This window comes from Mus pahari, chromosome X, assembly GCF_900095145.1.
Source record: "Mus pahari chromosome X, PAHARI_EIJ_v1.1, whole genome shotgun sequence".
NCBI lineage: Eukaryota > Metazoa > Chordata > Mammalia > Rodentia > Muridae > Mus > Mus pahari.
Window position 1 is genome coordinate 1317103 of NC_034613.1, and position 14944 is coordinate 1332046.

Consider the following 14944-nt stretch of genomic DNA (forward strand, 5'->3'; position numbering starts at 1 on the left):
CTTGGGTACTTTCTCTAGCTCCTCTATTGGGGGCCCTTCAAACAGATTTTCAAAGGTGTGACAAATAACCTGAGGGTAGTCTCGTGTCCCTGTACAACCAGACCTGAGGCTAAGTAAGGCGAGGGCTACTGGGTCGGAGGCAAGTGTGGTGTGATCCAATCTTAAAATGCAAAATTAAAGTAAATGTGACAATGAGGTATCTAGAAGGTCAAGAATAAGGGACTGTCAGGTCTGACAAAGATGACGCTACACTTATAAATGCTTTTTAGTTTGTCATCTACATATAAAATTCCTAAATACACTTTTACAAACTGCATATCAAATGTCGTTGAAAGACAGCTGCCCTATCTAACAGGGAGTTAGTTCAGGAATGCATGACTGGATTCACAGTAAAGAATGCCTGCATCAGTTATCTGGCAGATACAGTGTAAGAAGCTGGAGGCTTACTCCTGCGGCAGTGCCTTCCTGAACAGGGTGGAATGATAATAGTGTAAGCCAGAATAAAACCTTCTACCCTCATAAAGAAGATATCCAACATGTCAAAAAACAAAAGTTCATAAGAGATTAAAAAAAAAAAGGTCAAATTCATTTGGGTGTGGTAGAATATGCCTATAATCCCAGTTCTTGGGAGTCTGGAGCCTAAGTCTGGGACAAGTTTAGGACAAGTTTGGATTATACAGCAAGACCCAGTTTCAAAAAGCAGATGTCAAGAATAGATTTTTAAAAAAGATTTCTTTATTTATTTTATGTACATGAGTATTCTGTATCTGTACAGATTGTTGTGAGTCTTCATGTGGTTGTTGGGAATTGAATTTTAAGGACCTCTGCACACTCTGGTGGGCCTTGTTCACTCAGTCCCTTATCGCTCAGGCCCAAAGATTTTATTTATTATTATACATAAGTACACTGTTGCTGTCTTCAGATACACCAGAAGAGGGCGTCAGATCTCATTACAGGTGGTTGTGAGCCATCATATGGTTGCTGGGATTTGAACTCTGCACCTTTGGAAGAGCAGTCAGTGTTCTTACACACTGAGCCATCTCACCAGCACCAAGAATAGATTTTTAATAATTTTTAATTTACTTTCGTTCTGGGCTAAATTAGTCCATGTAGAGGGTTTCTTTTTAGACATGATGTAGACCACTGGAATTTAATCCAACAAGCAAAATACCATCCCACTTAATACAGGAAGGCAAGCCTGTAATTATATGCCTGTAATCCCAGCATTTCAGGAAAGTAGGGTAGAAGGGTCAAGAGTTTATTCTCGGCTACATGAGTTCCTGTCTTTCTCCGTTATACATCCCGTACAGGATTAATATCTTTATATACAAGGAATTCAAAAACCTAATCATCAAGAAAACAAACCAACCAATAAAAAATGGGCATGGATCTATGTAATTAATTCTTAAAATAAGAAATACAAAATCAAAAAAACAAAACAAAACAAAAAAAACCCAACAACAACAAAAAAGCCAGGCAGTGGTGGCACACGCCTTTAATCCCAGCACTTGGGAGGCAGAGGTAGTGAATTTCTGAGTTTGAGGCCAGCCTCGTCTACAGAGTGAGTTCCAGGGCAGCTAGGGCTATACAGAGAAACCTGTCTCTAAAAAAAAAAACAAAAAAAACAAAAAAACAAAAAAAACAAAAAACAAACAAACAAACAAAAAAAACCCAATTGGTTAATAAAGTTTTTAAAATATTCATCATTAGCCATAATGGAAATGCACGTGAAAATTTCTTTGATGTTGAAACACATATCCAGTCAGAATGGCTGTTGTAAAAAAAAAAAATCAATAACAAAAAATGCTGGAGAGGATATGGGGAAATACGAACCCTTATTTACTGAAATGAGTGCAAACTATTGCAGCCACTACAGAAATCACTATAGAAGTTCTTCAAAAAGCTCAAAGCCAATCTATGAAATGAGCCAGTTATGTCCTCCTTAACATATACCTGAAGGATCCTATCACTTCCTAAAGATATATCTCAACAACGTTCATAGCTAGTCACAATAGCTAAGTAATGGAAACTGCTGGGCTATCTTGCAGCACATAAATGGAAAATGAAAATGTGGTACTTAACAACAAAATTTTACACAACTGTAAAGAACAATGAAATTATGAAACATTTAAGTCAATAGATAGAAATGAAATAATTATACTGAATGAGGTAACCTCGATCCAGAAAGACAGACATGACATATTCTCCCTCATGTGCAGATCTCAGCTTCTAATCTTTAGAGTTTGTGTGTGTGTGTGTGTATTTAAATTAGGATAGCTGCAAAAGCCAGGAAACTAGAATACAGTCATTGAGGTAGAGCATGGTTCAAGGGAGAGGGCATAACAGAACGCAGGTGATGTAAAAGCAGAGGGGAAATTTAAGAAGAGGAGGACAGTGGGATGGAAGAGATAAGGGGGTAATAAGAGAGGGTTAACGAAAATGAAGGGTGTGTATCTATATAGAAATCTACTAATTGGAAAGCCATCTAAAATTATAAAGGGTGATAGCCATTATGCATGGCTGAATAATGCTCTCTAATAGCCATGAGATAGTTAAAAAAAAAAAAAACCTTCCAATACGAGGTATGGAGTACCTCCTCATAAGCTGTTAGTCAAGGAGATGACAGAGGCTCCCAAAACAAGACAGGTTATTAACATACCTTGTGGTTGCCCATCAGAACTAGCTGCTAAGATTCATGCTGAAGATACCATAGACCTTATTTGTAATCCAGAGAAATCAAACTGTAACTGTGTTGAAAGCTTCCTCTATGCTAGCCAGCTCTCATCAGCCCAGATGCTTCAATGTAAACTGATGGGGGAAAGACATAAATGGTCTTACCAGATGAGGACCCTGGGAACTACAACCTACCAGGCAAGATGTTTAAAGATGTGCAATAGAAGAATAACTGTTAGAGGGGCAACCAAGCACTCCCTGTTTGGTTCTGAGCCCTCCAAAAGGGTATTCATGCCTAGCTAAAAATACAGTTAATGACCCATGACTGAGAGGAGGTCCTATACCCTATGGGAGAACTTACTACTATGGTTTAGCTAAATGAACATATCATCAAGCTGCCTCCTAAATATCTATCTCTATATCCACAAACACTCTCAGTCCTAATCAGAGGTATTTTCTCTTCACAACAAATGGTAATGAATACCAAGACACAAGCCTGTCTAAGGTGCATGAAAATAAGTTATAGGTGGGTTTTTATCCCCCAAAGGACATTTATACTAACCCTCAAAGACTCAAGGATCGAAGTAAAGGATGGAGTGGAAAGAATATGGGTCAAGAGATAAAAGAAAAGGGCTGTAGGCCAGGCGGTGGTGGCGCACGCCTTTAATCCCAGCACTTGGGAGGCAGAAGCAGGCGGATTTCTAAATTCGAGGCCAGCCTGGTCTACAAAGAGAGTTCCAGGACAGCCAGGGCTATACAGAGAAACCCTGTCTCGAACCCCCCCAAAAGAAAGAAAGAAAGAAAGAAAGAAAGAAAGAAAGAAAGAAAGAAAGAAAGAAAGAAAGAAAGAAAGAAAGAAAGAAAGAAAGAAAGAAANGAAAGAAAGAAAGAAAGAAAGAAAGAAAGAAAGAAAGAAAGAAAGAAAGAAAGAAAGAAAGAAAGAAAGAAAGAAAGAAAGAAAGAAAGAAAGAAATGGGCTGTAAAATGTCATATTCTGGACATTGCACAACCAATGCATTAGAAAGTCTAACTGTAGCAAGAATAAAAGCATCTTATTTGAATTATTTTAGATCTATAGAATATAACTTTGTTTTGTTTGAGATAGATCTTGTTATGCAATCTAGACAGACTCAGAACTCAATATATAGCCCAGGCCAGCCTGGAACTCATGGTCCTCCTGCTTCAGCCTCCTAATCTGCTAGTGTTTCAAGTGGGTGCCATTATGACTGGCAGAAGGGTCACTAGAAATTCAAGGCCAGTCTTGGCTACATAGTGAGTTCTAGTGCAGCTTGGGCCACAGAGTAAGAGCATGTCTTTTAAAAGTAAAATAAAATGTAACAAACTTTAATAGAACATGGAATATCATATTTATCCCGGGCATGAAGAGCCTATACTCACAGGTATCTCACACCTTGTACTGAAATTTTCAATTAATATCATTGTTTCTGGGAGAAGCACTGTTCATCCAAACACAGTAATTCTATTTGAACCCTTGTATTTTAAGTCAAATGCTGAAATTAGCTTAGTGAGCTTCCACAAGGCTTTTTAGTTTTAGATAAACTCCCCACTACTTCTTCACCTCCTTCCCCTCTCCCATCCCTATTTAATCTTTTTATCTCAACACAGTCCTGTTTTCTGCCATTTCACATGTATTCTACTGCTTTCCAAGCAATTTTTAATTGAGCTGTGAGATAATAGGCTTCCATACAAGGTTTGAACACCCATCCTTCGGGTTAGCCCTCTACTCTCACTCCCTACTATCCCCAATATTTATTCCTTTCTGCCCACTTAAGCACCCTTTGCACCCCCAGTATTCCACCTCCCCAGTATTTTACCTATAATTTACCATCCTCCCTCCCGTATCATGCCCTAGCCTCTAAAAGACGTCTTTTAACTTCTTGGCTTCTGTTTGTGTTTTTAAGTTAACATGTAAAAGATTTAAAGCTATATCTATGTAAGAATAAACATACAATGTTTGTCTTTCTGAGCCACAGTTACCTCACTCAGCATAATTGTTTCCAGTTCTATTCATTTCCCTTCCAATCTCACGATCTCATTTTTCCTCAGCAGACCAACACTCCATTGTGCATATGTAGCACATTTTTCTTATCTCCTAATCTGTTAATGAACATCTAGGTTGGTTCCATTCCCTAGCTATTGTGAATAGGGCTGCAGTGAATCCACTAAATGACTAAACCATCAAGTAAGTTTTCACAGGAGGAAAGAAAAGAACAGTCAGTCCTAACCGGCTGTGTCACCAGAACAATGATCAGAATGGTACAATGACCTTAAGAGTGTAACAGCAGCTTACATATGTTTGTGGTAACCAACAGCTGTGTACTTTAACGTAAGACCCTCACCACAAGAGGGAAACCATGCCTATTACTGGAAACCTACCCAACTACCCAGGGCTGGTGAGATCATCGATCCTGGGAGAGAACCTACAATCACCACTATACGAAACCAGAAAAATCCCTACCTATACACTAAACTGTGTTCTTATACCCACGGATAGGGAGGATTTGGAGGAAGGAAAAGGAAAGGAAATAACGTAATTATAATATAATTTCAAAAATTTCATAAATATTTAATGAATAAATCAATCCTTTCTTGCAACCCAGAATCCATTGTTCAGCATGAATTTGGATACATATAAAGAAAGAATATGATACAGAAAAGAATTCAAAAGAATGATAGTGTTGACAATGCAGCTTGTTTCCAACATGAGTTAAAGATGCCTGTCTGACTGTGAAGGGATGCTTGTTTCAGTGCGATGCTGCCATTTTCTATCTATTCACAGATCCATTGTGTTCTGTGTGTGGTCAGAACGAGTATGTGCTGAACTCAATTCTTAAGAGATATATGGGATGTCGGAAAGTGAGAGGCGAATCTATCCTAAAAATTATTCTGAAAATGGATTGTTTGAAGAAATTATTTCTAAATAGCTCTAATACAGAAATCTGAAGTTGTCATTTATGCATCTTTAATTCATGGAGAGATAAAAGAATGAAAAAAATTATAGGCTTCCCCAAGCTTACTATTGAAAGCCTGTGTAGTAGACAACCGGATAAAGCATCAAGAAAAGGTCTTAGGAAACCTTGAACTTCAATGATATTGTTGAATAGCAAAGGAATTACATGGGAAATCCCTTAAATAAAAATTTATTGACATTTTAAGAAAAGGAAATGCTAGACATAAGAAACATTGTAAGAGAAATTAAAACTCGTTAGATGGGTTCATGAATGAACTGGACACAGCAAAGGGAAAAATGAGTAGCCTTTAAAAATTAGCATTTTAAAAACTCAGACTGTCCAAGAACAGTGATATAAATAGGGAAGACACAGTGGGAGTATTGGGGAGGGGGAATAAATAACAAAAGAAATGTGTGATAAAATAACAACCTGAACTAGGGAAAGGGCTCAGTGCATTAAAGTGCTGGCAGCAAACATGAAGACCTGAATTCAAATCTCCACCAACCATGCGAAAAAGCTGCACATAGCTGTGTATGTCTGCAGCCCCAGCACTGGAGGGCAGAGACAGGCACATCCTTAGAGTATGCTCGTCAGCCTCCCTAGCCAAACTGGCAAGCTTCATGGTCAGTGAGAGATCCTGTCTGAAAGGAGTAAGGTGGAGAATGATAGAATATGTTATCTATGTCCTCTGGCCTCTCCGTATATACATGGGCACATGCAAACACACATACACACACATACACACACATGTACACACATACACATACTCACACACATGCATGCACCTACAAGAAATAATAATAACAATAATAATGAGCAAGAATTCCCTAAAATTAATGATTGATACAAAAATAAGTTGAGAAAGCTCAAAATACAGTAACGATATTAAATGTCTCTACCTGACACACAAAAAAGCCTATATATAAATATATCAAAGCCAAAACATAGGAAATCAAAATGAAAGGATGGAAAGTAGGGGAAAAGAAGGTAGTATGTAGTAAAATGAAAATTTTAACACTAGATAGATGAATCAAATCAAAGCAGAAATACCTAAAATCAATCACATTTCTATTTTAGATAACTAAAATATACTGACTGCATAAGTAGAACAAAATTGGAGAAGAGGAAGAGGAGTATGTGTTTGCTTCTGAAAGCTTCCCCAAGCTTATTGCTGAAAGCCTGACTCCCAAAGCAGAAGATTCAGAGGTGGAGCTTGTGCAAGGTGATATGACTGTAAAACTCTGACCTTATAAACAGATTAACCCATCAATGAATTCCTATTTTGATGGCATTACTGAGAGGCAGTTGAAACCAGAGGAGGTTGGCCTATATCACTACATGTCCTGGAAGAATACGCTCTTTTTTTTTCAATGTTGGACATTGAACCCAGGCCATCTCATAGGTGAGGCATGCCCTCTATCAACTGAGACTATCCCATGCAAGCGTATATCCAGGACCTAGCCTCTTCTTTGCTTTCTCTGTTTCCCAGCCATCATGGGAGGAGCAGTTTTGTTCTATGTTCTACCTTACTTGGCCTCCAAAAGCAGTGGACCTAGCCAACTATGAACTGAAATCTTTGACATATGAACCAAAGTAAACACACCTTCCTTCCAGTTGATTTCTCACTAATATATTGTCACAGTAATGGAAACCTGACTAACAGAAATCAACAGAAAAGTCAACAAAATAAAAAGTTTGTCCTTTGAAAAGAAGAATAGCAAGTTTAATAACAAGTTTGTTAAACTAAAAAAGATTGACAAAAAAAGATAAAAATCACTGTAATAGGGTTGTCTAGAGTCACAGAACTTATGGAATATCTCTCTATTAAGGGAGTTTATTGTGATGGCTTACAGTCTGTAGTCCAGCTACCCCAACAATGGGCGGTGGTGAATGGAAAGACCAAGACTGTAGTAGTGGCTCAGTCTCACAAGGGTTTCAGCTGCTCTTCTGTACAAGTAGATTCCAAGAGATATACTGGCAAGTAAATGCAAGCAGGCAAAGAGTACATCTTCCTTCTTCCAGTGTCCTTATATAGGTTTCCAGCAGAAGGTATAGCCCAGATTAAAGGTGTGTGCTACCACACCTGGATCTGGGACTTGTTTTGTCCTAAGCTGACTTTGAACTCAGACATCTCCTTGCCCTAGTCTCCTGGGATTAAAGGCATGTACTACCTTGCCTGGGCCTAAGCTTTTCATGGCCACTATGCCTCAAGATCTCCATGTCAAGATCCAGGTCAGAAACTTGTGTCTTCCAGCCTCAAGATCTGGATCAATTCTGGATTGTAGTACATTCCAAATATATCGAGTTGATAACCAGGAATAGTCATTACAATCTCTAATACCAAAGACAAAATAAAAGGTGGATATGGTAGCACATGCAATCCCAGATCTTAGAAGGGTAAACAAAAGGATCATTGAGTTAAGGCCAACGTAGATTATATAGGAAGTTCAAGGCCAGACAAAGAAGCTACATAGCAAGACTATATCTTAAAAATAAATGAGGAAAAGACCATCACTGTTGTCTGCATGGACATTTCAAACATAATAGAGACATATTATTAACAGTTCTGTGTCTAGATGTTTATTATATCCTGTAAAAGTATCTTTTATTTGCCTGATATAATTGTTCTCTCAGAGACTTACTGCTGAATAGCTTACCCTCTCTAGCTCTTTCTGAACTGTGGCTGGCTGGTTCAATGCAGCTATTCTGGCTCAAACTTCTCTCTAAACTGATTGATTCAAACTTGCTTCTCTCAGCTTCTGACTTAATTGCTCTGCCAAGCCTCAAACTACCTCTAGCAATCTGAGCTAATCTTCTGGCTCCTTCTCATTCTGTAACTCATTTTGTCTTCTCCTGTGTCTAGCTTGTTCTCTCTGCAACCTGTCTGTAAAACTGTCCTGGTAAGCTGCCTCTGAACTCCAGGAACTGAAATGTCACCGACTCAACTGCCACCAACTTAACTCTACTACACTGCCTCAAAACTGACTTCCAGTTCCATTGTACTGCCTCACAATTGACCCCGAACTCCGATGCACTGAACTCAACTGACTAAACAGAACTGACTTTACTAGAACTCAGAGATCTGCACGCTTCTGTCTCCAGAGTACTGGGATTAAAGGCATGCACCTAAGCTTTTCTTTACCTGAAACTTGCTCTATAGCAGGCTGGCCTTGAACTCAAGAGATCTGCTTGCCTCTGCTCTTAGGACTAAAGGTGTGCCTGTATTCCAGCCAAATCACACAATGTAGAAGGGTTTGGATGTGATCCCTTCCCAGGGCAGTCATGTTGCTGGATTAAAATTCCTCTACAACAGCCTAAATGAAAGAAATTAATAATTCCTTGAAAATACAATTGACTCACTGAAATTCATACAAGAAACACTAGATTGTGAAAACAGGCCTACATTTATTTAGATAAACTGAATCAGTAATAAAACTCCAAACCAGAAAACACAAACAAGTTCACTAGGGTATTCTACTGTACTAAACACTTACGCAGAAAACAAGTTCATTCTTTACAATCTCCTCCATTCTATGAAGCCAGGATTAGCCTAAGACCATAATTACATAAAAAAATGAGAAAACTATAAACCAGTATCTCTTATGAACATAGATGTGAAAATATTGAACAGAACATTAGAAAATCAAATACAACGATACATAAAAAGGAATCATAGACCATAAAAAGACATTGAGGAACCTTAAACGCATAAGGATGAGTTAAGAGAGAGAGAGAGAGAGAGAGAGAGAGAGAGAGAGAGAGAGAGAGACCTTGTGAAAAGGTGACACACAGTGTGATTCCAAAGACTGTGGAAACAATATAATGAGCAGTAGCTACAAGAGATTTAGCGTAGCAGAGGAGAATAGAGTGAAAAGGTGGGGACACAGGATACTATAATGGTAGGTGGTGAATATATGTTATTATATATTTGTCTAGACCCATAGGCATAGAAGGAAACCCTTCCCAAGCACATTGGTGCCTGCTTATGTGCCCAAACACTTAACAGCTCAAGCCCATAAGCTCCAGTCTACACTAGGCAATACAGTGAGAACCTGTCTCCAAAAAAATGGCATGGGTTAATGGTGCAGGCCTGTGAAGTCAGGAAGCTAAGGCAGGAGGATCTTGGGGCCCAAGCCATCCTAGGCTCTACAGCAAGACAATGTCTCAAACAAGTAAGTTGTAAAAAGAGAACTCTAATATAAACTATGAACTTCTGCAACGTATTACAATGTATTAACATTGGTGTTAGTAACAAGTGTGAAACACTAACAGAAGATGTTAGAACAGGGAATGTTGAGGTAGGAACTATATGGAAACTTTGATACTTTCCAGTCAGCTGTTGAGATAAACCTAAGACTGTTCCCCCAAATTAATTCTGTTAGTGTAAAAGAAAAACTTAAGTAGACCAAATTGCAGTTTACTCATAAGGAAACACTGGTGTTAAAAAGTACCCTATAAAGGGGCTGGAGAGATGGCAAAATCATCTGTAACTCCAGTTCAGGAGATCCACACACATGGTGCACCTATGTGCTCATAGAACAAATAAATCTATTTTTAAGTACCTTGCAAGGGTGGGACCAGGGGTAGAGCCAGGAAGATCGAGAGATCCTTGGCTACACAGGGGACTTAAAGCCAGCATAGGCTACATGAGACTCCATCTTTAAAAAAAAAAAGGAAAAAAGAAAAAAAGCCATCCTCCGTGCAGAAATTCATCTAGTAATTTAAGAATGGAAGCCCTGAGATGTTCATTGTGCTTACAGTCATGAACTGATGCCCTTTATTAACATGGAAAGGATGACAGAATCTTGAAGTATGTAAAGATAAAACAGTCATTCAATCTTGTTACTCCAAAAACTAAAAAAAAAAAAAAAAAAAAAAAAAAAAAAAAAAAAAAAAAAATGGATCGAGTGGCAGTGGTAATTACCCCTATAATCCCAGCATCCAGCAGGAGTGCTATGAATTCAGGGCCAGCCTAGGTTACATTGTGACCCTTTGTTTCTAAAATACCAACAAGTAAATGAATTATTGAGTGAATAAATGAATGAGGGTGTAATCTAAGGGTACTATGCACTGTCTACAGCAGATAAGAACCCTGTTTCTAAAATTCCTATCACAGAACAGTGTGCTAAGCACCAAGAATAGTGGAGGGGAGAAAATACAATCTTAGAATGTATGTACAGCCTATGTAAGAGAGTAGATGCAAAGGCCTTTATGAAACAAAACCATAAGTAAATACAATAGACAAAGAAAGTAATGGACAGATAGACAGAAGTGAAGACAGAATACTCTACTATATGATGATATAAAAATCTAGGAACTTTTAATTTCCACATTGTATGTTTTGCACGTAAGATTAGAGAAAAGATAGACACCTCCCCATTCCTCACTCCAGAACACCCTATGGTAGACATCTCAAGGCAGTCCAGTCTCTTGCCTACAGGTCTTGAATGATAAAGGGGTACTTTACAGGTTCAAACTGTAAAACCTCCTGTAAATACAGATTCTCTAAGAATATACCTCCAAGGCCATGGTGAAGAAAAATAGTTGTAGGAAGAAAACTATGTGCATGTGTGGGGAATTTACGTATTTGTAGGTTGTATAGGCATTTGAGCTTGTACACTATAGCTGTCACTATTTGATGTCTCCATCTCTGTGTTCATGTACACTGTTGATCCACATGGAGTTTGTTCCCTAAAGGTGCCCACCAGACACTACATGCAGTAATCTGGCCCTTATTACCCATCCATTACCATACTCTCAACATTAAACTGAATGCCCAATATACAGTAGAAACCAGACATTGGGAAGGGGAGAAGGCAGATCTAATAGTTCTTTGTCCTTGTAGTGAACCTTTAGCTGGAAACCATGCATGAGACAATACTCACCTCTAGGCAGAAAGGAAGTAGAGAAACCTATCAGGTTTGGGCTCCTGACCTCATCCTGTATAACCATACAGGACAGAATACAGAGAAAGCCGACACACTCCAGGTACCTGGGTATTTTATAAGTTAGTTGTAGAAAGAAGCCAACTACAGTACCTGAACTCTCTTAAGTAATCTGTTAGGGGTTCCCTGATATACATCAATCACTCAAACAACTATTCTACTCAATAGAGGGAAGGAGGGCGGAGGGAAAGAGGGAAGAGAGGGAAAGGCTGACACACGGGGTCTCTGGTCCTTCTTGATGCAGATGAGCTCACCTTCTCTGAACCCTTGCCCAGGTGCATTGCATTGAGATAGCACTAAGCACCCAGATAGCAAGGATTAGAGAGGGGGAGCAGAGGAGAAGGACCAGGGCCTTGAGTAATCAATGTGTGGAGAGAGCACTGCACCAATATGAAAGCAGGGATGAGAATTCTTACACTTTGTGTGTTTCTGTAGATAAAAAGTCCCATTTTGTGGCCCACCACCAACTGAAAACATGGAGATCCCACCCCCTACACATCTCTTTTGAGGGATTCCCACCTGCTCAGCATGGTGTCAGCAAATGTGTACTTGTTGGGGGAGAAATGAGGAAGCACTGATTCACAGGTAATTGCCCTTCTGTAAGGAAGTAAAAGGCCCCTCTAATCGTCAAAGACTAGAATGTTGTCAACAAGACAACATTTATATCTAGCTGACAAAGACAACAGTGAGGGGGAGGCAAGCAGAAGGCTCTGTCTCAATGTACATACCACATGTGTGTGCACAGGTAGACTCTATGTATGAACAGATGAAGAAAAAGCCTACATTCCAATACCCTGAACTCATTTCTAACCCTGGAAGCTGTATCATGAAGCTTAATCTCCATAGGCCCAGTGCTCAGGAGAGCTAGCATTTCAGACAGCTTAGTTCACTGCAGCGCTATCAAACATTAGGAATTCAATCAATCTGGACGGCCAGAACAAAATACAAATACAAGCAAAATAATAATAATAATAATAATAATTGATGAGAAGTGGTTCATAGGCTTCTCCTATACGTATGCAAGGCTAAGGAGTTGTATTTTTGCATAATCCCAGTGCACTGATAAGAGCATTCATGCAAAGCAAAATGGCACAGCCTTCAAATACCAGCACTCAGGGGAGTAAAACAGGAAAATTATGAAATTGTAGCCAGCCAGACTATATTGTAAGATTTCGTCTGAAAAGGAATAAAATAAATGAAATGAAAAAAAAAAAAACAGACAACATGCATGCCAGGTCTTTAATAATAGGCAAGGGTGAACAAAACCTGGGGTTTAGCCACCTATACAACAGATGTGTATTTTTAGTGTGTAAGAAGAAAGTTCAATGCACATAAGCATAGACTGATTATGTCTCCTCCCCTGCCTTTTAGGTATTCAGAGAACTACATCTACGCTTCCATATGTCACATGTGCATCCACATGGAAACACACACACACACACACACACACACACACGACTGAGAAGGCTTACTTCCTAGCTCCCTGAATGACTGCTCTCTCAGTAGGAAAGCAACTCTCACCACACATCTCTCTGGAGAAAGCTACGCTCCTCAGCTGAACCCTCCAGCAACAGCACATAGCACAGCATAGTGAGCAGTAAACGTGTGCTAATTAGATTACCTGGCAGAAGATGCATGATGACAAGGCTCACTCTCCTGTAATCCAGGCACACAGGAAGTGTTTGAGTTGGTTTTGGTTTTGGTTTTGTACACCAAGTATGTGTCTGTCTATATAGTATTAGGTACATGCCTACAGAAATCATGCTACGGTTTCTCTCTCTCTGTTGCATATTCATTTAGCCACATGCCATCACCAAGTGTGGGAATGAGAAGGCGGGAGGGAGAAGATGAGCTTCTCCCAGACAGCCTGCATGAACATATATAAGAAAGAAGGGAGCTCTTTCCTTTCTAGCCCATCCCCTGGCTTAATTCTGTGATTATAAGATTTGAGTCATCATCAGAATCAACTGGAAGGCTTAAAAAGAATATAATACGTGTTATGACTTGCTAGGTCAGGGGTAGAACTCCGTACTTGGATTGTGATACTGCTGGTTCAGGGACCATGCCTTGAGAGTCACCACTGTAAATGGTCATTCAGAACACGAAGCCTCTGGACACAGTGGCACATCCCTATAATCCCAGAACTCAGAGCCTGAGGCAGGTCAATCAGGAGAGCAAGGCTAGTCTGGAATAGACAGCAAGTTCCAGGCTGGACCATGCCACTTAGTAAGACCTCCCTCATCTGAATAAAAAATATACATGATATAAAGACTACTATTTTTAACATGAAAAAGAGATGCACTTTTCTTTTTGGATCGCATGTTGCCCAGGCCAGCTTGCAAATGTGTGTAGAAAAGTATGATCTATGGAGGTGGATATGGGAGAATCAGCTTGAGGGATAGAGCTACACAGTAAGACAGTAAACTCATGTCTTCAAATGGGAGTAGTGACAGTAGTGGGCAGGAACTCACTTAGTCTACTGGTCTGCGGGCTGAAGGGATGAGGATGGCAGGAGACAGAACAACACAATAGGTTCCAGATCCACTCTTCCTGTGAGGGAGTGATTCTTCTCCACATAGGCCCATGTGTTTAGGTATATCTAGGGCCACGAGAGGGGGAATAGTTTGAGAAATCTCATCTATCAGACCCTGCACAGAGTCATTCATACAGAATAGAAAACAAGGAACAATAGACCTAGGTCATTCTTTTGAACAGCAGCCAGTGAGTCTATAATAGTCAAGGATCTTAGTGTGTTTATTAGTCTCCTAATAGAGTAGCACCTCTGTTCATTTTGTTTCCTGCTACATCCTCTATGACTAACAGAGCTGGATCATCCAGTGGATACCTGAATATCTGTGAAAGGAAGGAAAAGGAACAGGAGTGTGGACATATAGGGGCTCTGTCCTTTAAAGTGCAGGCAAAGTGTCACCCTTTGGATTCATTGGACAGGACTTATTATTGAAAACAGCACTTGTGCTGAGGATTTATGTTCCTGATGGTCAGATAATCCACTCTGTGGGCACAAGTCTGTGAATCCTTTCCTCTGTGCACACTGCATTTATATGGGATTGTGCTAAAATATGGAAGAATCCATGTGGAGAGTGTACATGAAGTCCCAGTCTACGGTCCACCCATGCAGGCATAATGGATGTGAAGCAGCTCACTCTCCCTGGACCATTTGCTCCCTGAAGGAGGGAACCATATGTGGTTCATCCTCCTGTGGACCAACTCCCTAGTTGAGTACCTGCCATACTGAATGTACTGGCTAGTTTTGTGTCAACTTGACACAGCTGGAGTTATCACAGAGAAAGGAGCTTTAGTTGGGGAAATGCCTCCATGAGATCCAGCTGTGGG

The 14944-nt window shown here is 39.7% G+C and overlaps 1 protein-coding gene and 1 pseudogene across 2 annotated transcripts in view; one reads left to right on the plus strand and one right to left on the minus strand.

The window, feature by feature from the left end:
• Clcn5 (chloride voltage-gated channel 5) overlaps positions 1-14944 on the minus strand; it is a 167252-nt gene that overhangs the window by 71848 nt on the left and 80460 nt on the right. The window lies entirely within an intron of this gene.
• On the plus strand, positions 5250-5341 carry LOC115063237 (annotated as a pseudogene).